We start from the raw sequence: 25245 nt of genomic DNA, 5'->3' as shown, positions 1-25245 counted from the left end.
CTAAAGGGGTCTATGGTCACGGTTTTGGGGGTGGCCTAAAAGGGTCTACGGTCACGGTTTTAGTGGTGACCTAAAAGGGTATATGGTCACGGTTTTTTACAGTGACCAAAAAGGGGCTATAGTCACGGTTTTTCAAAAAATGGTGACCTAAAAGGGTCTATGGTCACAATTTTGGGGTGTGACCTTAAGGGGTCTATGGTCACGGTTTTGGGGGTGGCCTAAAAGGGTTTATGGTCACGATTTTGGGGGTGACCTAAAGGAGTCTATGGTCACGGTTTTGGGGGTGACCTAAAGGTGTCTATGGTCACGGTTTTTTACAATGACCAAAAAGGGTCTATGGTCATAGTTTTTCGAAAGGGTGACCTAAAGGGGTCTATGGTCACGGTTTTTTATAGTGACAAAAAAGTGTCTATGGTCACGATTTTTTACAACTTTTATTTTAATTAGTTATTTTATATAAATTGAAATTAAAGTTATGATGGAAAAATAATGAAAGGTCATATAATTTAATTTAAGTAATTGATATTTTGAATTTAACTGTATTTTATAAAATATAATTAGTATGTTTACTTTATAATTTAAATTAGAAATAATTATTTGAACTCAATGATATCTTGATAAATGAAATTTTATCTATTCTAAAAATAATCCTTACAATATTATATTTAAATTTTAGTTTATTATTCTATCACAAATATTTTGTAAAATTATTATATTACTCATATATATTTAACTCTAACTCTAAAATTCCTAAATAAAACCCTAATTCCCCAATCCCTAAATCAAAACACAACACACATACACGTTCAAAAAAGGAAAGAAACGAGAAATAGGGGGAGCTCGAGGGGGAAGAAGAAGGGAAGGAGAGGGAGAAGAGCGTGTCAGTGTCGCGCCCAGCTCATCGCCGTGGAGCTGTCGCTGCTCACATCACCGGCGATCACTCGTTGTCGCTACTGGGTTCTTCGTCAGCACTACTGCAGACAAGAAGAGAAAGAGAGAAAGCCAGCGTGAGAGAAAATGATGAGGGGCGCTGTTTCGCGCCATTACTGTCACGCTTTGTTGTTGCAACTATGGAGACCGCCACTGTTGTTGGAATCGTGAACTGAGGAGAAAGGGAGAGCGATGCTGAAAGAGATTGACGGAAGCCAATGAAGCGCGTGAGAGAAGGGGAGCCGATTTTCGTCACCGCCACCGCACCCAGTCGCCACCGGTGGAGCTCGCCGTCCCTGGAGGTGAATCGGTGTCGCGTCCTCAAATTCCGCCTCTTTTCCTTTGGGGGTTTCTGCCGCAAATTCCACCCTCAACATCACTATCCTTCTTGTATTCGTTGGGGAACTTCTTACTTCTTATTTCCCTGATTTTTCAGGTATTCGTTTTTCACTTTCCTTTTAAAATATATAAATAACAATAATAAAAAAGAATCTCTTACACACTATATTTTGTGCTAGTGATATATTGTTCTGTGTTGTGGATAACTAGATCATGCAATTTTATAAGTCCTGCTCCCATTTAGACAATCTTATGAGGTATGCTGTTTTTTCTTTTTCTGAATGAACATCTGAAATTTTGTCACCATCTGATTTATTGTTACCTAGTATTCAATTTCTTATTGCTGTCAATTTTATTAAAATGAGATCTATAGTTTTATATAATGGAATAATCTGTAACTACCAGATCCTAAATTTTGATAACTCTAGTCTTTAGGTATTTGACGTTTTATCTCTAAGTGGTTGAGTATTATATTGGTATAAATAGAGACATTGGGTTAAAGAAAAGGTTTTTTCAGGCCATAATGCTAAGACATATTCTCTTGAGATGTTGGCCTTGTGACCAAACTATGCATATTATCATTATTATGCACTTGTCTTCTATATAATTTTCAGAAAGCTGTATTGACTTGTATTACTTGGTTGCTTCCCTTGCTAATTGCTCTATTTTTATTTTCATTGGCGGGGTGCAAAGCTGAATATGATCCTAAGAGCGACTTATTGGATCAAGAGTTCATGCTGAGAGGGAAATGGTATCAACGGAAGGATGTAGATGTAAACATGAAAAAGTAGATTTCATAATTTCAGTAAAGCTTTTCAATGTTAGCTATGTGAGAATGTAAATCTGTTTCTTCTTCTGTTTAATTTCCCATGAACATAAAAAGTCATGGCAAAAGGGTGAATGATTAGGCAACCAATTGTTGGCTTAAATGAGGATCATGAACCTATAAACTTAGTCTAGAGCTAATATATTTCAGCGTAGATTGGATATTATAACTTGTAAGACATTAGGACTTGTAGATATATGCTTGAACATGATAGTTATTGTAGAGTTATGGCTTTATGCTAAAAGATATACAATTTTTTAACTTGCTTTTTCATCTCTTGAAATTATATTTGGATGCCACACAATGTATTCCTTACCTATAATGTCAGCATGAAACAATTACTTAGTTATTAAGTTTTAAAAAATAAAGCTATAGTAGGATGACACAAATTCTCACATTTAAATTCCAATAGAAGATTTTTTTGTTGGATTTGTATCTCAATGGAAGCTATAATTAGGTAGGCTTTTATCATTCACTTTCTAGCTTCGACCTTTTTCTTTGGAAGGAGGGTTAGAAATGGCTTGCTAAGCAACAATGGGTTTGTAGGGAAAAAAACTTGGGTTTAATTCACAGTTAATGCATTGTCATAATTAGTTACCACCGAAGAGATCTCATTAATTTGTTAAATACTTCCTCCATTAAGATTTTGTGGTTATTTGTAAGGAACTAAGAATCATATAAAACATAAAGGGATTACAGTCCATTATATGGTGGCTGAAATGGCTTGTGAAAGAGGGTGTTTCCATCATTGTGATTCTTGAGAAGTAGATTTTTGTATCTCTGTAGCACTAAGAATTTCATATTATATTCATGAGCAAAAATTATTTTAGGTAATTTTATTTGTTGAATTGGAAACTCATGTATGTTTTTGTTCCAATGTGAATCAATTTTTTTCTCCTTGTTAAGTGCATCTAAGGATTCAACTTATCATTTTGACCGGTATATCATGCCATTAATTATGTGACTCTCTTCAGCCTTATGTATGGAGTTGAGGATCCGTCAATTGCAGGGATGGTTTTAGATAGTCCATTCTCTGATTTGGTTGATTTGATGATGGAACTTGTAGATACATATAAAGTTCATCTTTCAAAGTTCACTGTGAGTATATATAGTTGTTTTTATACTTATAATTAATGCTGAATCAAAATTTGGTAAAAGTTTTACTATTGTTAAGCTGATTTTGTTTGATTTTTAATGTTGTAGGTAAAGTTTGCAATTCAATACATGCGAAGAGTAATTCAAAAGCTTTTGGGTTGCACTGAAGAAAATCCAGAAGAAGGGAAATGGTGCTGCCTAATTGTTCTATTCTCATACTTGTATTTTGGATGAGATGGAATGAGTCTTATAATGACTTTAGTTATCTACATGTAATATTTTGATGTCTTGTCACTACAAGAATATGGTCGATTAGCTACAACAAAAAGAGTCATAAAATCATCGCTAATCTGACGCAAAATATAATTTGGGACGAATTAGCTACCGCGTAGCAACTAATGTTTTCCTCGCTAATTACAAGTCGCAGATCAGTGAGGCAAACAGAACAGTCACTATTTCATTGGAAAGTTTTTTAGCTACCGAATAGATAGTCGTAAATCTATCATTAAAGTAAAAGCTAATTCCATAGAAGAAATAGACTAAACGGTAGTCGCTAATTAGCGACAAACTTTACTGCAGCAGACTTATCGCTAAATACAAGCTAACTTCGTAGACAAAATGGAATGCTTAGTTGACGCTAATTAGCGAATAATTTTTTCGAACCTAACTTGTCGCAAGTTATCCGCTAATATGATTGCAAATCTGTCACATTTTGTAGCTAATCTTTGAAAATCCTTAATCAAATTTGTAAGAATTTTGTCGCTAAACAATAGCTATTTTAAACGAGAAAGTAGAGTTATAATATAGTCGCTAACTTGCTAGGAAATAATATATAATCAATTAATTATAATACTATCACAAAATATCATCACAATTTTCTTTTAAACTAGTAACAAATCGATAGATATCTCATAAATGTTATAGTCGCAATAGAGTCTTTAATTTGTCACCATCATCAACAGCATGTATGTCGCTATACTAAAATAAACCTAATTTTTTTTATTTTAGTCATTGAACTAAAAAATATCACATACAAAATAAATTAGTTCATCAAAATTATACACGTTTAAAAAGGTTCAAACCATGTTTCAAGAAAGTAAGTATTGAAGCTTAACCTAATAATAACCAAGTATTTGGGCTTGATCAAATGCCTACTCTATCTTTTCAATAGCTTGAAATAAGATGACTTAGTAAACTAAGCAAGCAAAAGTGAAAAATACACATCTCGGTACCTCATTTCACATTGAAAATTAAAAAAAAAATGAAAAATGCAAACACCTAAAACGTGGCATATCAATTGCACAAAGAACATGTCCGCCAATTCCACCTTCAGTTTTACCAATATTGTCACTTATACTGTGGTCAAACTGCAAAAATGTCACAGAAAAATAACATCAGTAAATAACAGCACATCAGTGAATCAAAACCAAAAACAAAACAATAAATTATTTAATCAACAATAAATTAAATGCAAAAAATAGCAGTCATCAGAACAGCAGCGAAGATAAAAAATTAAAATCAAGAACAAAAAATAACAGAACCAATAAATTAAAATCAACAATTAACAAATTCAAAATGAAAATAACAGTAGATGCAGCCAACAGTAAAGAACAACAAATTAAAAATTAACAACAAAAAAATAACAACAATGAAGAACAACAAATTAAGAACAGAAAATCAAGAACAAACAATAGCAAGAAGCCAAGAACAATAAATAAATAGCAGTAAAGAACAACAAACCATAGCAAGAATAGAGAAAATAAAAAACAGAACAAAATTGTGTTGAATTAATTAATTAATTGATCAATTGATCAATAAAGACCCAATAATCAAGCTAAAGTCAAAATCAAATGAAATCACTATACCCCTAATAATAATCAAGCTATGTAAGGTGAAAAAAGAAGGGAGGAGGGAATTGAACACCCAGAAAAATCATGAAGCTGGTAACAGTCACAACCTTATCAAGAATGGCAGGTATATGGCGTTCAAGAAGTTGCTTTTCTGCTGTGGCTATCAGCGGCTTCCTAGTACTCGCTTCCAAGTAGATCAGGCATCTATCATGTTCCTCTTGCAATCTTGTCTACAAAAATGAGTACAAAAATATCCATTCAGTACATAAACAATGTGATATGCAGGAAGGGTTCAACTATGCAAAGATAACTATTATGCATGATCAGATAAAATACATACATGGCATGGCAAGATCCAATAGTTAAAGAACTACTTAAAGGAGCACATACAAATACCAACAATTCAAGCTAACAAGATAATAGAAGGGGATAAAGAAAAGGAAGCACCTCCACATGCTTCAAATAATCTGGAGCATCTGATTGCTGCATGTATTTACAGTCCCTGCCATTGTCATATATAAAGAGGTCTGACATTCATTTGTAAGATTAGGATTGTAACATAAGGATTTATCTTTCACTTTCAATCATTCTTAGAAGACCGGTAACAGTTTTCTGTTCAACTTCAGGAGATAATGAAAGATGTTAGTGGAAAAGTTGTAAGCCCATGTCCCATAAGGACCGTACATTTGCTGTTTGCTTCACATATGTCCTATCCAGATACAAGGATATACCCCGAATCATCAACATTTGGTCACAAAGATCCTGCCAACATCTCTCAACTAGAGATAGAAAAACAACCAAATCTGGGCTTTGTCCAACCAAAGACTGCAAAGCAGTAGATATATGTGCTTCGCATTCCATTTCAATTTGCTGATAAAGATTTCCAGCCATTTTATATATGCAAAGATCACTGACAGCCTACAGAAGAGTTCACCATAAAATACTAATGAGCTATTTCACCATAAAATTCACACGACAAACCCAAGCCAACCCAACTGTGAATAATAAATAATAACAGAATATCTAGGAATACCTGATAAAGCTTTTCCAAATCACAAGAGTCGGGTTGCTTCAAGAATATAGCACAAATAGCAGACTTCAATTTTGCGCATGTAACCTCCTCAAAATTTGTGGCAGTGTTGCAATGTTTTCTATGTCTTTAAATCCCATGATATCGTATCTTACATTATATAAAGTGAATTTCAATTTTGATGCATTGAATCTTGCAATTGCATGACCATTCAAGTGAAAAATGCAAGACTGAACCACATTTTCTAATGTGGCAGGATACGATCGAAAGGCAGTTAGTGCATTAAATTTAAATTCTTTCTCTTGGTAGCTGTACTACTTAGGGTCACCACAAGCGGGTAACGATAACTAATAGGCAAAAGTGAGTGTTTGGGTCTTACATTAGGAGCTTCTATGTTATGACTGACTCAGTAATTAACTTGTGTGGGTCTATAGACGTAAGAATGACCCTAAATAAGTACACCTATTGAGCCCATCTTATTGTTTGCCAAAGAAATTGAGGTTAGGAGAATCATCATGTATGCTAGTACAGAATAAACAAAAAGGATGCAATCTTCATGAAACCATACAATATAGTAGATCCTTCAACAGATGACAACCAAACAGTGAATCACCACGCAATGTATTATATATAAGAAAAATTGAATAAATAATTAGAAACAGGTCAAAATTAGAACAACACTAAAATTAAAACCACATAAATTAGAACAGCAAACCACAAATTCAAATTAGATAATTAAAACAAGAACACTCAGAACAATTTTTCAAAAATTATCTAACAGCCACAAATGTTTAAATTAGAGAACTACAAATTATCAAAACTGCAAGAACAAATTAGAAAGAACAGAACCAAGAATCCTAAACTAAAAATGATAATAGCAAAATAAAAATAGAACTAAATATTATAACAGAACTAAAAACAAATAACCAGATCCAAAAAAATTAGAACAAAGAATTTACTTGAGAGGCATCCCTATTCTAGATGCAGAGGAATGCTACTGTACTGACGGCAGCGCGAACGACGATGGACGACGTTATTGAAGTGTGACTGATGGGTGAGGAGCGACGAGCGACAGACGACGGCGGCTTCACCTGCGATGGAAGGAAGGGAGAGGCTGCGAGAGCGAGGGAGGAAAAGGGAGAAGTTGCGACGCGAGGCAGGGATACGGCGACTGTGAACTGCGAAAGGAGGGAGGGAGGGAGAGAGGACTGCGCCGAGGTGCTGTCCGCGAGGCTCTGTTCGGCGAGTTGGCGACGGTGATGTGGACGGTGAAGGAAGACACTGCTGGGAGGAAGGGGATCGGCGGCTGGGGCTTGGGGATTGGGGATTGGGGATTGATGTTCCCTCGTCAGAGAGAGAATGTGAACGATTAAGAGTGGCGCTGCTAAAGTTATTTAGTGTAAAGAGCGCTCAAATGAGCGCTTATACACAATTTTTTATTTGAAATAATGGAAAGGGCGCTCATTTATGCATTTTTAATTTTGAAATTAAACATTTTTTTAAATTAATATAACTTTTTTTGTTTTTTTGAGTTATTAATTTTTTTCTTTTGTTTTAAAATATTTATTTTGATTTTTTTCAAAAAAATAAATTTAAAAAAATGATAAGATAAATAAAAAAATTTTAATAAACATGAAAAATCTTAATTCACTATTTTTTATGGTTAATCGAACTAAGTCTATAACTATCAAAATCGAACCAACAATCAATCTAGTCAAATTAATGGATCATTGGGTCAGTGGTTCAATGGTGGGTTATTGGTCAAACTATTTAATCTGATAATAATTTAATAAATATATAAAGTTATAATAAAATTAAATTTTAAATATTAAAAATAAAAATTAAATGATAATAACATTTTATATTATTTAAATTTAATTTAATTAAATTATATGTAAATTATGATATAATCCATACTTTTATATAATAGATAAAATAATGAATAAATATAATAAAAAATCTACTAGTGGCACATATAAAATAATATGGTATATATATAATTATAAGCATTACATCTATTGAAGATTCACTTGTCACGGTGAGATGGAGGCTAACCTTAGAGAGCCACTTTTTTAAGGGGATTCAAATAGATGCTTCTATAGCGATCCACACGCTGCTAGTCTACATGTGGAGCGCGTGGGTCAAGGAGAAAGTGTGGGACAATTGCCTAAACCGAGTTCGGTTTGTGATAAAACCGCTCGATTTTTAACTATTTGACCACCGTTGACCGAGTTAATTGTAAGTCCAATCTTAATAATGAACCGAATCGGATAAGACATCGGTTCACTAGTTTTTTAGTCAAACCGGTCGGTCCGGTCTGATCCTGATAACTATGGCTAAGTCGTTTAGACTTGCATTTTTACGAGTTTGATTTTAGAGTCAAATATTCATCTATTTAAGTCAAATATCCATCTTTTACTCACTCTTAGGTTTAAGGATCGAACCTTGGAGACGTCACTTTTTGAAGGGGATTCAAATAGATGCTCCTACAGTGATCCACATCCTGCTGGTCTACGTGTGGAGCACGCGGGTCAAGGAGGAAGTGCGGGTCAATCGACTAAATCAACTCCAATTCGCGACAAAGCACCCGGTTTTCAAGGGTTTGTCCGCTGTTGACCGAGTTAATTGCAAGTCTGATCTTAATAATGAACCAAACCGGATAGGACATCGGTTTCACTGGTTTTTTGGTTGAACCGACCGACCGGTTCAATTCTGATAACTATGGCTAAGTCGTTTAGACTTGTATTTTTACGAGTTTGATTTTAGAGTCAAATATCCATCTATTTAAGTCAAGTAAACAAGTTAGTCCGACAGATTTAGCTCATTTTGACGATCCTAATTAATTCAAGAGCTATCTCAAATTAATCTTTATTGAATGAATTCTAAAATTATTCTAATTAATAATAATCATATACAAATAAATTCTTATATATAACAATTTAATTATCTTATCTATTATATATTTTTCTAGTATATTTTGTAATTGAAAATATCAACATTATGCTCCTATTTTCTAAAAATATTGAATTTTTAAACTTGTCTTTAAAATATATTAATTTAAAACTTCAATTCAAATTAACAGCAAACTTTCCATTAAAAATAATGACAAATTTTTTATCTAATAGGGGAAAAATCCTTTTTTAAGAAAATTTTTTTTATTTTAGTTGTTTGTAACATCTTTTAGAATTGACATCTTGCTAGAATATTGTAAATTATTAGTTATTAAAAATTAGCTAGCTAATTATTAGTCACGACTTTGGAACTTTAATTATTCTCTCATTTAAAATAACTTTAGATTAGTGACAAAATTATGACAAATTACATTAGCGTGCTTGGCAATTCCATGAATTTTCTATGGATTTATATAAAGGTTAGCGATTAGTATCAACATGAAATAAGGACATAATAAGGACTAACATTTTTTCTCACAAATTAGTAGCAACATAAAATAAGCGAGGAAAGTCAAACAGTTGTTAATCGATCGCTAATTACTCACAAAATAAGCTTTTGATTAGTGACTCAATTGCGATCAGTTACTTCTAAAATTTTCTCGGTTAGCTTTGGAGTTGTTAAAACTATGCGACGAATTTCCAACGAGATTAGCGAGTATTTCGCTACAAAATAGGTAGGATATAGCTTTTGCTTTGTGACAAGATTGCAGTTGCCAAATCGCTCCCTAAATTAAAATTGCGACAACTTAGCGACAAATGTATTTCGCCCGCTAATCAGCGACTTGAAATCAGCGAATGAAGGGTGTCAATTGTTAAACAGTCGCAAATTTCTCGCTACTTAGGTACTAGGCACTCAATATCCGTATTTCCATTTTAGCGACTAATTAGCAAGGAACACTTCTCTAGCTAAATGATTTATCTGTTGCGACGAGTTAGCGACGACTGTTTTCTGTCGCTACCCTAATTTTGAATTTTTACAATAGTATGCGACAAATTAACAAGAAACTAGTTGCTCGCTAAAAATAAAAACTTTAGTGACAAGTTAGCTAGGAATTTTTCCATCGCAAAATGTATTTCAAGTCTTTGTGACGGATTAGCTAGTAACATTGTTCCTCACTAATTAGCCTTTTCACACAAAGTTTATTTAGCGATGAACTAGTGTGAGAACTATTTCTCGCTAATTGTATATCAAACACTTGCGATGGAATAGTGACAATAATATCCCTCGCTACTTTACTTTTATTCAATTGAACCCCTAAGTGACTGATTTGCTAGAACATTGTCAGTCGCTAATTAATTTGTGACAAATTAGCGAGGAAAGTTTCCCCGCTCTTTTTTTAGCTACAAAAGTCAATATGTGAGAAACAAACTTACTCGTGAATCTCTCGCTAATCACTCGCTTTTATCAAGTTCGGATATTTTGTGACCGCTCATTAATTTTGTCGTTAGTGCATCACTAATTCCTCGCAAGTTAGTGACGGATTAGTGACAAAAAATAATTCTCGCAAAAATTCGTCGCTAATTTGTCAAATTCTTGTAGTGTGTGTACTTTTTGAAAGGAGATTTTACGTGTTGTTACATGTAATGGATAATTACACTATTTTTATTTGTGTTGTTTGGACTAAAAACATATCTAGCTTGTAATAAAACTTTTATGATTTAGATTTCTTGAATTTCTTATTTTTAGATTTATTTGGTAATTATCATCGTTTTGGGATGTGATTATGTTTTAAAAAAATTAAATCGCATAAAACAAAACATGCTATGGTCACGGTTTTAAGGAGGGGTGACCATAGAGACTATGGTCATGGTGAAAACCGTGACCATAGATAAGGCTATGATCACAGTTTTAAGGAAGGGTGACCATAGATAAGGCTATGGTCACGATTTTAAGGAGGAGTGATCATAGAGACTATGATCACGGTAAAAATCGTGACCATAGATAAGGCTATGGTCACGATTTTAAGGAGGGGTGACCATAGAGGCTATGGTCACGATTTAAGGAGGGGTGACCATAGAGCTATAGCCACGATGAAAACCGTGACATAGATAAGGCTATGGTCACGGTTTTAAAGAGGGGTTACCATAGAGGCTATGGTCACGGTGAAAACCGTGACCATAGATAAGGCTATAGTCATAGTTTTCAGGAGGGGTGACCATAGAGGCTATGGTCACGATTTTTACGTGTGACCATAAATTAACCTATGGTCACGATGAAAAAACGTGGCCTAAAGTGTTAGAATTTTGAAAATTATAACCGTGACCATAGAAAATGTGACCATAGATAAAAAAAACTGTGACCGTAGACCTATGACCATGAGAGAATAGGCCACGATAAAAAACTGTGACTATAGATCTATGGTCACCCTTTTTACTAACTACGGTCACAATTTTTTACCGTGACCATAATCTTTTTTTTTTGTAGTGTGATGAGCGGATAATTTGTATACTTTTTGGCATTGTTTTTAGTATGTTTTTGATATCTTTTAGTTAGATTTTAGTACATTTTTATTAGTTTTTATTTAAAATTCACTTTTTTGGACTTTACTATGAGTTTGTGTGTTTTTCTGTGATTTCAGGTATTTTCTGGCTGAAATTGAGGGACCTGAGCAAAAATCTGATTCAGAGACCAAAAAGGACTGCAGATGCTGTTGGATTCTGACCTCCCTGCACTCGAAGTGGATTTTCTGGAGCTACAGAAGCCCAATTGGCGCGCTCTCAACGGCGTTGGAAAGTAGACATCCAGGGCTTTCCAGCAATATATAATAGTCCATACTTTGTCCAAGATTTGATGGCCCAAACCCGCAAAGCAATCCGGCCTCAGGAATTCCAGCGTTAAACGCCGGAACAGGAATAAAAGTTGGAGTTAAACGCCCAAACTGGCATGGGAGCTGGCGTTTAACTCCAGAAAAGGTCTCTACACGAATTTCCTTGATTGCTCAGCCCAAGCACACACCAAGTGGGCCCGGAAGTGGATTTTTATGTCATTTACTCATCTATGTACTAGTTTTCTATAAGTAGGACCTTTTACTATTGTATTAAGGAGCTTTTGTCAAGACTTTGGTAGCTTTTATCAAGACTTGGGTAGCTATCTTTGAGTTTTATGCTATCTTAGATCTTTGGGAGGCTGGCCATTCGGCCATGCCTAGACCCTGTTCTTATGTATTTTCAACGGTGGAGTTTCTACACACCATAGATTAAGGGTGTGGAGCTCTGCTGTACCTCGAGTATTAATGCAATTACTATTGTTCTTCCATTCAATTCCGCTTATTCTTTTACCAAGATATCACTTGTTCTTCACCTATGAACAAGGTGACTGACAACCATTCTTGTTCTACAAGCATTCGAGGCTTAGTGAATATCTCTTGGATTCTTCGGAGTCTTCGTGGTATAGGCAGGACCTGATGGCAGCATTCAAGAGAATCCGGAAGGTCTAACCTTGTCTGTGGTGTTCTGAGTAGGATTCAATGATTGAATGACTGTGATGTGCTTCAAACCTGTAACCTACTGGGCGTTAGTGACAGACGCAAAAGAGTTATTCTATTCCGGTAGGGGAGGGAACCAAACCGGTGATTGGCGGCACTGTGACAGAGTGCTTTGCATTAGCTTTCACTGCGCGGATGGGAGGTAGCTGCTGACAACAGTGAGACCCTACACGAGCTTGCCATGGAAAGGAGTAAGAAGGATTGGATGAAGGCTGTAGGAAAGCAGAGAGACGGAAGGGAAGGCATCTTCATACACTTGTCTGAAGCTCTTACACCAATGATATACATAAGTATCACTATCTTTATCTTTTATGTTATTTTCGTTCATCATCATCATATACATTTGAGTTTGCCTGACTAAGATTTACAAGATGACCATAGCTTGCTTCAATACTAACAATCTCCGTGGGATCGACCCTTACTCACGTAAGGTTTTATTACTTGGACGACCCAGTACACTTGCTGGTTAGTTGTGCGAAGTTGTGTAATGCCATGGTATTGAGCGCACCAAGTTTTTGGAGCCATTACCAGGGATTATGAGAGTTGTGAAAAAGTATAGTTCACAATTTCGCCGGCCATAGTGTTAATAGTAATACCTCTAAGAAACAAGCCGTTAAACAAAGCTTGTACAGTTAACTACCATTTGTTAATGCTTGAATTCATTGTTTGCACCAACAGACCAAAGATTAGATTATTGTCGAGTTTACTTCTCACACTCCGTCATTTATGAACAGGCTTCGTTGCATTCTGTTCCAACATCCTGGGAACTTTGAATAGTGTCACAGTTGATGGAACCAGAACGAGCTTGATCTTCCATGCTAAGATCACTCCAAAGCTTGCTCCACCACCACCATCTCTAATGGCTCAAAAAAGATCTTCACCCATGGCTTTTTCTAGTCAAGAAATTTATTCTTCATATCAATTATGTGAGCATCAATTATCTTTTCAGCAGAGAGCTCATATTTTCAAATTAAGGATCTATAACCACCACCACTGAATTGTCCTCCAATTCTTACGGTGGTGCATACAGTAAGAGTTTTGATTTTGATGCCAATACTATAGTAAAGTTCACCAACAGTTGCACTAACTTGAACCCATGCTACTCTATTTTCTACGTCGACTTGGATCTTTCTGTAATTTATGAAATCAATGATAACAAGCCATGGAGTTGGGAACATATTGCGGTGGCTTGAACATGGAAAAGTTGCAGGGTTGTCACAATGACAAAGGATTTGGGTTTGTTGTTATATGAGAATCTAAGATTCTGAATGGAGAATTGAAGTATTGAAGAATAATATGAATTGGTTTTGGTATAAACAAGTTTGGATATTAATGTGGAGTTGTTATGGTATAGAAATTGAAGGAGAAGAAGAAGAAGAAGAAATTAACTTTTCTGAAGATTTGAGAAGTTAGAATTAAATATAGAGGGAGGGACCAAATTATGTATAAATTGAAATTGTGCCAGCTAAACTAGCTGTTGGCCCTTCCAGCGTGGAAAGGTGATACTATGTCAACACTATGATAGTTGAATCATCACCGAAAAGATGTCTAAGGACCACTATAGAACCTGGACCTGTAGCTGAGGGATTATAATGGTGAAATTAGAATCTCAAGGACCACATTGAATAATGACCTGAATCTCAGAAATCATTATAAAAATTATTTATTCACACAAAAAAAGACAACAAATTCACTTCACACAATGAATATACATGGAAAAACATGTTATTTAATTTATTTTTAATTTATATTTTAATATATATATTTTATATAAATGACTAATTTAATCATTGATTTTTTGTATACACATAGTATAAATTCTTTTAAAAATTGTTTTGTTAAAAATTATAAATTGAAAATATTATGGTGTTATTTACCATTTCTCATCCTTAGTTAGCATTAAAAAGAATACTAAATCAATTTTAAAATGTCAGAGGATATATACAAAAAAAGAAAATTATTATAATGCTTATAAAAATGCTTTTTGATTTTTCAATATGAATAATAAGTAAAATGACAATTAGATCTTCAAAAATATTAATTTTAGATTAATTAGTCTTTGAAGAAAAAAGTATCAATTAGGTTCTTTAACATAGTAAATAGTGGACATATGTGTCTTTTTGTCAATGAATAGTACAAAATGAAATGGAATTGTCTATTTATTTTGTTATTTAAAGTGGTGCATATCTTGTTACTATCACATGAGCATAAAAGCAATATAGTTTTGGATAGTGAATCATTTATTATCTTTTGAGTTTTTATATATTTTTTATCAGTTGTTCTCTATTTATCATAAATCTTATAAAAATAAGTGATATTTCGTTTTAAAAGTTATTATTTACATGATTATTTTTCATAAATAAATACATTAGAATAATTAACAGTACACATAAATATTATTATTAAATTTTAGTTGATAAATTAATTAAAAAATATCATGTATCTATTATTTACTATTTTAAAGGACCAAATTATTAGTATTTTTAAAAAAACTAATCTATTAATAATATATTAAAACATAATACAAGATAATTTCTAGATACATTATTAGCCTCCTTACTTTTTATAATGATGCCACCAGCTTTAGTGGCTATTCCACACAACTTTAGTTTGCACATTCTCTTAAGCTTGCTATGTGTGATACTATTCTTATTATATTTTTATCTCTTCATAACTTTTTTCTTTTGTATAATATCATAGGATGCTTTCTTAATATCATTACTCTTTAATAGCTATAATTAAGTTATAAAATTTATTCTATTCTCTCATACAAAGTCTATTGTCTCAATCTTTATTATTCTTTATTTTTATATACGTTAATCTATACTATCAATATTAATATTAATTCTTTATTTTCAATATTACAAATCTCTTTTATATGTTTTGATAGTTTAACAATTGTAATATTAGCTTTTCAATGAAATTAAAAATAATATAATTACGTATTAAATTATAAAAGATTACATCGATTATCATAACAGTTACTTTAACGATGGTCACAAAAAACAAATAACAACATAAATATATATATATACTTAAATATATATCTCTAGCTCTTAAATATTCATTTACATTCATAGTATAACTATTCTAAAGAAATTAATTTTATATTTGTGTAGTCTTATTATTGTATTCTATTCTTTTTCCCAAAAAAAAAATGAATACTTATAGCGTGAACATGTGTATTCATATGTTTGTCGAAGGTTTTTTAATATCCATGACCATCGCCAAAATTTACTATACAAAATAATCAGATTGAAACAGTAGAAAAAAAATCCTAATAATAAAAGGTAATGCTGAAAATACGTACCTCCGAGAATTGCTCATGAGCATTGGTTAGTCCAAAATACTAATGTTCTTTAACTCATTCATTTTCTTTTGCAACATTTTATATTTTAAATATTGTTTCATTTGACAACTATTAATTTTCAGAATTGCAAATTCGTCAACTAATATCCGCTCAATCTCGAGAAGTAAGGTGTAGACGAAAACAATTACTACATTTTAAGAAAAATCAAACTTTGTATCAGAATTCAGGTTAGTTGTTACTTTTTTATAATATTTAATTTTTGTGGTTATCACTTTTTAATCATGTTTATTATTTTTTTACAAATATAAAAATTATCCCATATCTATTGACTAGCTACTATATTCATTTTCATAGACTAAGTTATTTAAAATGTTTCTTACTCAAATTGTTTACTTAATTTTTAATTAACCTATATTTTATATAGTCTAAAGTGGTTCATCCACACAAAGATACTATTTTAAAATATACAACTCTAATTATAAAGTGTTCTTAATATTTTAGAGTAGGTTGAATGAAAATACTGTAAAAAATGTATTTTATTTTTATTAAACTTAAATGACTCCAACATACAAAAATAAAAAAATACAATAATATAAAATTATTTTTAAATCGTTTAACAAAAAAAAAAATTTCACTGAACTTATTTTATTGTAGTTTTAAACTTATATATTTTATATAAGCTTATTGCATAACGTGTCTTTAAATATTTACTTATAAATAATTTACAAATGTATGATTTTTTTCATTGCACTTTATGATATTTTTAGTATAGAAGAAAACTATTATATAAAGAGAAAATTCCATTCTCCTTTCTTGCGAGATATTAAAATAATACTTTCTTCATCTCTATTTATAAAATGTATATTCTCCTCCCTTATAACTTTTAAAAAACCTCCTCTTTAATCTATTTTAATTTTTTTGTGTTAACTAATTTTAACTTTATCTATTTTTCAAGAAAAAATAAATTATTTTTTTACAAAAATACTCTTTAACAAAAATTTTATTTTTTTCTCATTAATTTTACTTACCAAAATACCTTTTAATAAATTACTTTTTTATTGATTAAATTATATTTTTATCAAAATATTTTTAAAAAAATTTAATAACTAAATTATTTTTTCTAAGATACCCTTCAATAACTTTTTAATTATTAATTATAATTTTACCAAAATTTTTGTTAACAATTTTTTTTATATTTACTATTAATTTTTCAATATCAATATATATTACTTTAATATTAAAAAAAATCTTAGTAAGATTATTTTTCAATATCAATATATATTAATTGTTATATATATATTAACAATGGTAAGATTTTTTTATTTAATGTTAAAATAATATACATTGATATCAAAAAATTAATAGTAAAATATAAAAATTATTAACAAAAATTTTGGTAAAATCATAATTTAGTAATTAAAAAATTTTTGAAAGGTATCTTAAAAAAAGAATTTAATTATTAAATATTTTAAAAAATATTTTGATAAAAATACAATTTAATAAATTAAAAATAATTTATTAAATGGTATTTTAGTAAGAAAAATTTAATGATAAAAAAAATAAAATTTTTGCTAAAGGATATTTTTGTAAAAAATAATTTAAAAAAATAGATAAAATTAACATTTGTTAACATAAAAAATTTAAAATAGATTAAAGAGGAGCTTTTTTAAAAGTTATAAGGGAGGAGAATGTATTTCATAAATAGAGAGGATAAGAGTGTCATTTTAGCATCTCGCAAAAGAGAAAAGTAAAATTTTCTCCTATATAAAATACTCAAACAATGATAAACAAAAATCTTATTTAATTCAATTCATATATATTTATATATGAATATATACAAAAAATTTTAGTTTTATTATTATTATTATTATTATTATTATTATTATTATTATTATTATTATTATTATTATTATTATTATTATTATTATTCAATGAATCTATCTCTTAGCGTAAAGTTCATTATTAACATAACTTTTTTGCAAATCTAGCCCTTTTAATTACTTAATTTTTTTCTTCTGTATTTTCCAGTTTCATTTTTAATACACTACAAGGGAGACGCAAAATGGTGGCGATTTTTCTTGATTAGAAACCGCCGCAAAATTAAATACCGATGGCTAACTAGACCGACATGGATATGGGTGCCGGAATTGGGTTTGGCGGCGATTTTCAGTAACTGTTGGTATAATCGCCGCTAAATCAAAATTTCGCGAAACACCAATAGAAAACCGCCGTCAAACCAGACTAACACGATTTCCTTCATATTTATCGGCGGTTTCAAAACCGCCGCGATTTATCTCGATATGTCCAAGTTGCCGCATGTTTAGCGGCGGTTTTAAACTGCCGCTAAATAATACTATAGTTTCGGTCACGGATACCGGCGGTTGCAAACCGCCGTCAGATGTAACATATTTTATAATCTATGAACCACATTTCAACGGTTTAAAACCGCCGCTAATTTAAGAAAAAATAAAAAAGAAAATTTCTATTTTTCAAAAAAAATGCATAATTTTTGTAAAATATTATTGAATTATTTTATTTTATTCTTTTTAGATTTTTATTATTTTAAGAGGAAATATTTTCAACGTTAGAATCTAAACTTTTAGCAAAAACAAAATTGAAATATAAGCAAAATAAAATAATATATTCATGAAAATACGAAGTATCACAGCCCAAAATGAGCCTTCGGTGGTGGCAACGGGGTCACGACGAGGCGGCAGTGACGGAACACAACAGCAGTGACAGTTCTAACAGAAACTGGTCCCTCAGCGATGGCAGAACCCGACGGCTCTTCTCCTCCGACGCGGGCTCTCTCCTTCTCGCGACAACACCGGCAACGACTACCCACGGACTGCGACTGGGCGGCGCGATTCCTTCCTCCATCGCGGTCCTCTCTATCGCCTCAGTTCTGATCCGTGATGAAGACGACTTCTCGGACATTAGCGGCGACCTCCCCTCATCCCGGCGACGGCGATGCGACAACCCTGAGCAGTGCGGCGGCAGCGAGTTGCAGGGTCTCCCTCTTCCGTCAGAAATCTCTCTTCTTCGTTCCTCTTCCTCTCTTCTTCATGTGTGTGTGTGGCTGGTGGCTGGGTAAAAGGTTTCAAGGTCAGGTTTCCCAATTTGGGAACTAGGGTTTCTGATTTGGAAAAAAAAAGAGAAGGGTATTTTAGGGATTTTACATTCTACCCTCCTTACAAAAATTTTCGCCCTCAAAAATTAATATAACCTGCAAAACTTTACTTGATTTTAGCACTTTACCAAACATGAGAAAGAACTATAATGAGGTGCAAAAATTACAAAGTAGGTTTGTATTAAAACGACGCGGCGGACCTTCATTTACTCTCATTCCCTTGACGACTCAAGCATACATAGCACCTTTTACTTTGTTCATCATTTCCAAAGTACATTCGAACGTTAATCATCAGGACTAACCTTTCAACTTGTACCAAGATCTCCTTAATTTCCTCTTCATAACACTCCTGCTTCATAATCTTCTTATGACGTCGCACACTTACAAGTTTCACCTTCCGAGCCTACGCGTCGTGTCCTAAAAACTAATGTATCACTTGCTATATCTAGGAATTGCATGTGACACTGAAACAAGGTCAAGTTTACTCAAAATAATACAAAACTTATGAAGCGAAAAGCAAACATCATAGATGGCGTTCGCAAGAACTTGGAAGGATGCATAAGATTGCAATTAAGCTGTACAAAAACAATGAAGTGTGCCAAAAAGAGTCAATCACATCCTAATAAGGAAATCTAAATCAAGGAGCTTTGATAGAAGCAATAAAAAAAGGATGGAGTATTAAATCGAAACAAATTCAAGCTGAATAAAAAGAGTAACTAGCTCAGACGAGATGACCACTAAAGTCTATGGCAATGTTCACGAAGGTTTAAGAGAATGATTAGTAACACAATCAAGCAGGGATATACATAAGTAAAAGGACAAAATCAACAACAGAGAAAGCAAAGTAAAACATAAATTAAAAATACGACAACACAATTTAGAATAGCCAACTTGACAGTCATAAAAATTTGAAAACAGTGTCACAAAAATCAGTATGCTTCCTTTCCTGTTCTATAGAAACCTTTAACGAAGTGCCTTTAGATTATTATCATGACCTTGGATATTAAGTAACTATGTCATTAATAGATAGATTATGTAAAACATAACGGAAGAATATAAGCAATCATCTCATTATCCTCTAAGCCAACATTTATATGTACATCTAACTTATTATTATTGTAAAATACACTCAAATATTTTCATATGATCACACAGTTATGACTTAATTTACAAATAAAGTACATAGCAAAAGAATTTTATGAAATTAAAGTAATAAGACTAGAGTTTTATTTAAAACTAGTTTCATTTCGAAATTCAAACTGGAGAATTTCCAATAGAGGAAACAAGTTGCTGTTGTGTTAAGCATTTCTTCAGAAAAATCAGATTTGACATCCACAATTCAAAAACCCACAATAAATCATAAACTTAACGGAAAGGTCTCAAATTCACCAGTCCAGTTCCTTATATTCCCAAGCTTAATCCAGACTTGGTCTCATGCAATTTCGATCATCATAGAATTAGTTATAGATTTTCAAAGTTTCTAACTTCTTTTAAAATAATGCAAAAATCAGATTTTATATTTCAACTTTGAAAAATCATAACTAATTCTCCAGTTAATACGAAATCTCCAAAATTTAATATTAATAACTATACTTGTTGTAGTTCGCTTAGCTTTTAGTCTCATATCATTCCAATCACTATTAAGTTACTAGTTCACTTTCAAAGTTGCCGTTTTATTTCAAAACTCAGATTTTCAGCAAGTAGTTTAGTATTTCAAAATTCAACCTTTTTAATACCTCTCAAAATCAAGTCCAAATCAACCATCAGTCAAGTTCACCATCATTACAATATATCAATCAACCAGCTTAACGGCAATCAATCCAATGTAATCCACCAACATTTTAGAATTCCCAGTAATTATTGGTCAAACAATTCACGATTCACATAATCAATCAATATCACTAAATCAACAATTCCAATCACATTTTCATAGTCACAATTCAGCCTTCATTTAATCAATCAATTACTCAACAATTAAACCTATATGCAGTTATTCAATAAACTTTATGGGCATTCTAAAATTAAAATCATTTAAAATTAAACCCCCTACATATGCAACAATTCAAGGTTTAAACCAGAACATGGTTAACTTGCACAAGGTAAAGTAACTTTAAGCAAAATGCTTTTTCGAATCATAAATTTGGAACTAGGAAACAACTGAAAATCAGTAAACGGATTAGAAACTTGTGAGTAAAGGGTCTTCAATGAAAATTCAAACAAGCAAAGCATTGCAGAAGTTTGAGGGTAAAACTTGCATTGATTAAAAGTTTAAAACAAAGGTCTATAAAAGAAGAAAGCTTGAACATTCAAAGCACTTTTCCATAAAATAAATAATGTTACAGCATTAAAAAATCAAACAAATAAAATGCACAAAAAGAGAGAACTGACCAACAAGCATAAGTTCAAAACTTTTGAAAGGTATTGAAAACAATGCTCAACTCGGGTGTTGAAAAACAACAAAGAATCTTAGATTTTAGAACATGATTGAAAAACAAATGAAGGAGGAAAGAAAGACCCTTCTTCAAAATTCAATGCAATATTCAGTACACAATAAACTAAATTGGTTTGAGTTGTTTTTCACAGCAAAGTAAAGGTATTAATCCAAAGCAGCATTAACGCATCAACCAGTAGAAAAATGAAAAAGGAAAAGAAAAGAAAGCATGGGTTTTGAAAAAGTGATTACTACACAGAAGTTTCTATGCACAAAAATTCATGCCCCATAATTTGCATGCTATTTTGAGTCATTTTACCATGAAAATATGAAGTATTGTCAGTAACTGAGCAGAAGCAATATGAGTCAAAAATTGAAATCCAAAATTTCAGAATCAAAGGAATCCTAAGATTGAAACGGGAAGAACTTGAAAGTTCCCAGAAGAAATAGTGCCCTTAAAAGAAAAGCCATGTTCAACAAACAAAGCCATAGCAGAACAGATTATCAAACAAGAAAAAGTTCAACCAAACATTCAGATCGGAAAAGATCTCCAATTCAACTAACAGATCATAAAAAAAAATTTTGCCACACCTAAACGGAGAAAATTATAATTCCAATCTAGCAAACAAGAAAAACACTCCATGCATATATTTGTCATGTAGTTCTTCTACTTGAGCAACCGAATAACAGTTTTTTTTTTAAATTATTGATTCAAAAGAAAGAATCACGAGTGGTGCAAAATTATATTAACTTCAAAGATCATCAACATAAGAAGAACAAACTTGTTTTATCGAAATCCAGAACAAAGCATCTCAATCAGCAGCTAAGTGAATCCACAATCCACAAATCCAAATACTGTTCTATAAGAGGAATAAGATAATAATTCACAGCAAAAACATATCGAATCTTCTAGATAATAGATGAAATCTTGAAATCAGAAACCATAGAAAACAACATGAAGATGAAGAAGATTAAAGCAAAAATTCACAAAAGCGAGGAAGATTAGAACTAGCTACAAGGCAGGAATCACAAACCAAAATCGAAACTGAGGTCATTGCAAAAGCAAGTTCATGAAAAGTTACCAAATAATAACTCAAGGAAGGATACAAAGAAGAGAAAAGATGTGGCAAGAATCGATAGATGACTCATGATGACAAGAACCAGAAGACAAGAATGACAAAAAGAGAAGGATGACATTCCTATAGGCCTCTGATAATGCCACAATTTGTACAAATAGGTGCGCTTCTATTTATACAATTGTGATCCTACCATAAGACACTTGCTCCATATTACACAGATTAAACCTAAGCTTTGATACCACTCTATCACAGCCCAAAATGAGCCTTCGGTGGTGGCAACGGGGTCACGGCAAGGCGGCAGTGACGGAACACAACAGCAGTGACAGTTCTAACAGAGACTGGTCCCTCAGCGATGGCAGAACCTGACGGCTCTTCTCCTCCGACGCGGGCTCTCTCCTTCTCGCGACAACACCGGCAACGACTACCCACAGACGGCGACTGGGCGGCGCGATTCCTTCCTCCATCGCGGTCCTCTCTATCGCCTCAGTTCTGATCCGTGATGAAGACGACTTCTCGGACATTAGCGGCGACCTCCCCTCATTCCGGCGACGGCGATATGACAACCCTGAGCAGTGCGGCGGCAGCGAGTTGCGGGGTCTCCCTCTTCCGTCAGAAATCTCTCTTCTTCGTTCCTCTTCCTCTCTTCTTCGTGTGTGTGTGTGGCTGGTGGTTGGGTAAAAGGTTTCAAGGTCAAGTTTCCCAATTTGGGAACTAGGGTTTCTGATTTGGAAAAAAAGAGAAGGGTATTTTAGGAATTTTACATGAAGAACATTAATCTCTTTCAAAGAGTTGCTCAGTCTAATTCAATAAAATATTTGCTTGAATCCAAAATATCTCCAATCCTAATATTCTATTTTTCACTCTATCATTCCACGAAACTCATCCTTGCAGCGATGTCTGGTGGCGGCTCCTCACCTTGCCATTGAAACAGATAAATTAGAGCACTCTCCATCGCCTTCATCTTTTTCTTCTTTGCTGCTGCCTCATCCTCCATTGCCTTCCTCTTCAACTTCTCGCCTTCCAGCTCTGCCTACAGTTCAAGCAGCTTCCTCTGTGTCTCCTCTAGTTGGACTCCGTTGTCAAGCACATGTGAATTCGGACCGAAGAGTTGACTAAGAGTCGGTCCAAAACCCACACCACGTACTCTACCCGGTTTCTCTTTTCCGAAAACCTGAGCAATGGAATCATTTTGAGACAACACCCTAGATGACTAATCATGTTACTCAATCTCCTCAATTCTTTCCTACAAACACAAATTAGCAAATACAATCATTTTGTTGATGGGTCCATCTCATGTCAAGAACACACCAAACATGATGATTAATTGTATCATATTCATCACAATAAAAAACACACAAATATTTGGTATAATATCGGTCTTAAAAGATAACAACATAGGATGCCAACCACTAAAAAAAGAAATAAGGGATAAATTATACTGAAGTTCAAAATGTCTAGAAACATAACAGGTAAACTTGCAATTATAATTAACGTAAGCTGAATTAGAAATTGCAAAGGTCTTTTAATCCATTTTGACATAGGGTAGTAAACCATTATTTGAGGTCATAACATAAAGAAATAGACTATTACCCTATTTGAGGTCATAAGTTTATGGTTCAATTATAAGTAGTAGTAGTACTTACACCAATTGCTCTTACTTCATCATTGATATAGGAGTCATCTTTTTTTTGTGCACTGTGATCCATAACTCTCCTCTACTAACTCTTCTAGCTTATTGTTCCGACTGTATCAATAAAGTTTATGCCATTACCGCATTCCACACAATCAAGGAAACTTAATTCACAAAAATAGTACAAAGAGTGAATATAAAAAGTAAAGTACCTCTTCTTCCATCCGCCGTGCAAAGCTTTTTGAACCGCCAGTGTAAGTACATAGTTGTTTTGATCGATTCTTCGCATTTTTCCTGCACTTCTCCTGTTGGTCCATCAGAGACAAAAGGTGATTAGAAACTGATTTAAAAAGGGGCAATGCAACATAAATTGTATTGTTGTGTACCAATGATATACTAGATTACCTTGGTCTCAGCTTTGGTGCGATAGTCAAGGAACCATCTCCATTGCCCCCGATCAATTTCCGGCGGACGATGCTTAATATTTTCTTCAGTCGTGAATGTTGGCTCGTAAAAAGCATTATATAACCTCAGCCTTGTTTCCTTCCAAGACTTTCCCATACTTTTCAAAATATTTTTCTTGATAGTTCCTTCGCTATCTTCATCAAAGTAGAAAATTTGCTATACAAATAATACAATTTGTCAATAATTGTAAAAATAAACAGATTTATTTCAAAGGGGGTATAAACTTTTACCTTGATACATTCGTTATAAACCTTATCTTTAGTGGTAATCTTATGCCAACTTTCCTCACAGATAGGAAATTTTTCAAAGTCAGATCCTAGCAAACCAAGCACGCCACTCAACAGTCCAGCTTCATTTCCAATTGGTTACTTTGCATTGTTGAACTTGAGCACGATCTTTCTACCGTTGGACCGTTCCATAGCCTCCCTCACGCTTAGTCTTATCGACTTGATTATGCCATCGGAATCTATAAGCGAAATATAATACCTTATATGTGTATCCGTTGTGGACAGCATGCGAGAAAATTAATAAATAACATAGAGTCTAAACCATGTTGAATATAGAAAAATTATTAAATACGTTACCGATTATCTTAACTTCCCAAAACTCTGTAGTCTTGTGTCCTTTGCGATTCTGAGCTCTAGAATCAACAAAGGGGTCATCAGCTTCTTGATTAACAGAATCTACATCATTA

The 25245-nt window shown here is 33.0% G+C and overlaps 1 long non-coding RNA gene and 1 pseudogene across 1 annotated transcript; both read right to left on the bottom strand.

Moving 5' to 3' along the window:
- Positions 1 to 4521: 4521 nt before the first annotated feature.
- On the bottom strand, positions 4522 to 5538 carry LOC130960649 (uncharacterized). Its single transcript, XR_009079186.1, has 3 exons — positions 5488 to 5538; positions 5148 to 5270; positions 4522 to 4557 (listed from the first exon to the last, which is right to left on the bottom strand). It is a non-coding gene; the product is annotated as an uncharacterized LOC130960649 (long non-coding RNA).
- Positions 5539 to 5607: 69 nt separating this feature from the next.
- LOC130963246 (cullin-4-like) lies at positions 5608 to 18134 on the bottom strand (annotated as a pseudogene).
- Between the last annotated feature and the right edge of the window lie 7111 nt (positions 18135 to 25245).

This window comes from Arachis stenosperma, chromosome 2 (genome assembly GCF_014773155.1).
Source record: "Arachis stenosperma cultivar V10309 chromosome 2, arast.V10309.gnm1.PFL2, whole genome shotgun sequence".
NCBI classification, from domain to species: Eukaryota; Viridiplantae; Streptophyta; class Magnoliopsida; order Fabales; family Fabaceae; genus Arachis; species Arachis stenosperma.
The sequence above is the reverse complement of the archived record's forward strand: the minus strand, read 5'-3'. Positions and strand labels throughout refer to the sequence as shown.